Genomic DNA, 3,467 nt, shown 5'->3' with positions numbered 1-3,467 from the left:
ATAATGATTTAATTGAACTTACTGATTTTTTAATTGAGACAATATAATATGTATTATAAATCGAGTGTTTAAGTATTTTGATGCACATGAATCACCCCATTTAATTTATATAAATATATAAGTAATTTATTAATAATTAAATTAAAATTATTAAAATTTATATTTAATTATTTTATTAAATTAAAAATAAAATACATTATATTTAACCATTTTTAAATATATTTATATTTTTAATTAAAATTAATTATTATTTTTTTATCAAAATCATAAATTTATTATTTTTTCCTTTACTAAAGAATAACAGTTATTTATTATAAATATTGTGAAAACATTTATTATAAATATTGTTTTTCACAGTTTCACTATAATTCAAGATAGGGTGAATGGCAAGTGTGATAATTATAAAATATAAAATGAAAAAGTTAACACCTTTAAACATATCACAATTGCAAAGTTCCAATTTTATTTTATTATGACAAATAATTATTAAACTAAACTATTTTACTGGCAACCAAAATTTCTGGTATTAAAAAAAAAAACATCGCATTTGAAATTAATAATTTTCTCGTATTAAAAAGAAAAAGAAAAAAAAACATTGCATTTGAAATTACTAATTTTCTCGTATTAAAAAGGAAAAAAAAACCACTGCATTTGAAGTTATTAATTACATACTACATCTCAAATTCTTAACTAATAAAGCATGAAGTTACCAATAACATATCACGTTTAAAAAAGAGAGGGGAATAAAGGAGAGAAACCGATAAAAAAGCCCAAAGTGACGATGGAAATTAGTGGTACGTATAAAAACTCCATATTCATGACGAGGAAAACAGTTACTCATTGTTCTTTGTAGTTTTCTAATTCGATAAGTATTTGGTGTACGGTGCCTCATGCGTCTTACAACCCAATCTTAAGAATTCTAACACCCAGTGACAGTGATTTGCCGTAGGGTTATACGATAATTAAAAAAATAAAATAAAAAAATCGACAGTTTCTTACGGGTTCTGTCTGTACTGGTCTATACTGGAGCTTAAAGCAGGCAGAGTGGAATTGAAATTACAATTACATAAGCATTCTAACACCCAGTGACAGTGATTTGCCGTAGGGTTATACGATAATTTTTAAAAAGCTTTTTATTTCGACAGTTTCTTACGGGTTCTGTCTGTACTGGAACTTAAAGCAGGCAGAGTGGAATTGAAATTACGATTACAGTACCATTCGAGGACTGGGAACAGCCAAGAGTTCCTGTGCCCTGTGGACAGTGAGTCCGCTATTAGTTTCAGACATATCCACTTCCTGGACAGTTATGCCACCGGGAAGAGTCCAGTCAAAGCAGTGCACCAGCTGCCCCAATGCAAGCTCTACAACCGATGTTCCTAACTGCTCTCCCGGGCATCGTCTCCTGCCTGCTCCAAAAGGAATCCACCCAAAGTTATGCATTCTCTCATCCATGGAGCCACGTTGCATGAATCTCTCTGGCACGAAACTTTGCGCATCCTCCCATGCCTTAGGGTTTCTCCCGATTGCCCAAACGTTGAGGTAAACGCGGGTGTCTCGTGGAATTTCATAGCCCAAGACCTTGCAGGCTTCCATGGATAAGTGGGGAATGGGAAGTGGCGCCGGTGGGTGGAATCGGAGCGTTTCTATGGCCACAGCTTGTAAATAAGGGAGACCAGGAAGATCAGATTCACGCACCATCCGCTCCATTCCAACCACACGTTCCAGCTCATCCCGGAGCTTTTTCAGGACTCGGGGATTACTGAACAATTCGGACATTCCCCACTCTATGGTGGTAGTCGTGGCATCCGTGCCAGCGGCCAAGACATCCTGCCATCATCACCAATACATTAATTTAGTATCACAAGCTCATATTTTTAACCTAAATTCTCCTATTGAAATATTATACATGCAAGTTTTACATACATAGATAACGGCCTTTATATTTTCTCGTGTAATCTGGGGCTCCATATCTTGATTTGCAGAGGCTGCAAGCAAAACATCTAAAAGATCTTGCTTGACGTTAGGGTCATTTTGCGTGACGTGTTCCTCTATTATTTTCTCTAGCAAGATGTCTATTATGCTATGCATGTTCTTCAAACGTCACTTGAGACCTTGTAGATCCATCCAGGCCAAGAATGGTTTGTAATCTCCAATATTAAAAGTACTTCCTAACAAAATACTTTCGTTGATAATTGAAATTATTCCTCTGCCACCAAATGTGTCGTCGTCAGAAAACTTTCTGCCGAAGGCCATCCTGCACATTATACCACTAACAAGGGTCGACACTGCTTTGGTAATGTCTACGGGATGATCTGAATCAGCAATACTGCGAATCATAGAAAACACTTCCTCCTCTCTTATAAAGCGAAAGTATTCAAAGCATTTGGAGTTCAGCAAATGTGAAACGCACAACTTACGCATTTGCCTCCAGTGAGGACCATATGGTGCAAACCCTATGTCAGTGGTATTATACCACAAATACTTGGCGGCTATAAAGGGATGTCTGCTAGCGAAAAGCTGATCATGAGTCTTGAGAAACTGTTGGGCGATATCAGGAGAGGACACAACTAAAGTGATGCGGGAGCCGAGGCGGAGTGTCATAAGAGGCCCAAATTTCAGAGACAGAGCTGCCATCGCCCGGTGTGGAAATTCACCCAGCATGTGAAGGTTTCCGATGATGGGCAGCGAGAACGGCCCCGGGGGCAGCTTCCTGTTTCTTACCCTAACGAAGAAACTCCATGCCCCAGCAAATGCAAACAGAGCTGCCACGAGTTTCAGATAAAACTCGAGGCATGGTAGAAATGGTCTTTCAGATCCCAACCCAATCGCCATTCTCACTTGCGCAGAAGACAACGGTGCATTTGGTCTCACGTCCCGCAAATATTTATAATTGCGTTGTGATGAACGTTAGTTATCAGAAATCCATTATCGACAACTCACGACGAAATGAAATCCTTGCTAACCCTCGGATGGGGTCGGCGATAAACACGTGTTATTTTGGGCATGTTTTAATTGTTTTTCCGTAGTTTTGAGTTATTTGGCATTTTTCTCAATATTGAGTTACTCAGTTTTTTTCGAAACCTAGAACCGGTTTTTGGCATTTTTCTCAATATTGCACATTTTTAATGAACGACGTCCATGATCGCTGACTCTCAATTTTTTTGATGATTTAACTGAACGACGTCACCCATGAGCACCGGATTCCAACTTGAGTTTTGAGAAGGTTTTTTTTTTTTTTTCGAAGGTGGTAAAACCTATCAACTCAGGTGTCAAACCAACAGTGAGGCCAGCCATCTCTGGCTGCTATCCGCGAATGCTGGGTTGACACATCACTGTTAAATAGGAAAACCACGCCCCCTGGCATAACCCTGCTGGTGGTCTGTAATCGGGAGCAAGCTCTCACTCCTGCGAGATGCCTCTGGGTCTTGGGCCATTAACCTGTTTCCTTACGTCCGAGGAAGACGAGC

General features: G+C 38.6%; 1 pseudogene; it reads right to left on the bottom strand.

Annotated features, from left to right (window-relative positions):
• Window positions 1–1,206: 1,206 nt before the first annotated feature.
• Window positions 1,207–2,832, bottom strand: LOC149214564 (cytochrome P450 71AU50 pseudogene; annotated as a pseudogene).
• Between the last annotated feature and the right edge of the window lie 635 nt (window positions 2,833–3,467).

The sequence above is a fragment of the Pinus tabuliformis genome, chromosome 1_1 (genome assembly GCF_031772625.1).
Source record: "Pinus tabuliformis cultivar Carrire ecotype Pingquan chromosome 1_1, CPIR1, whole genome shotgun sequence".
Classification (NCBI taxonomy): Eukaryota; Viridiplantae; Streptophyta; class Pinopsida; order Pinales; family Pinaceae; genus Pinus; species Pinus tabuliformis.
The sequence above is the reverse complement of the archived record's forward strand: the minus strand, read 5'-3'. Positions and strand labels throughout refer to the sequence as shown.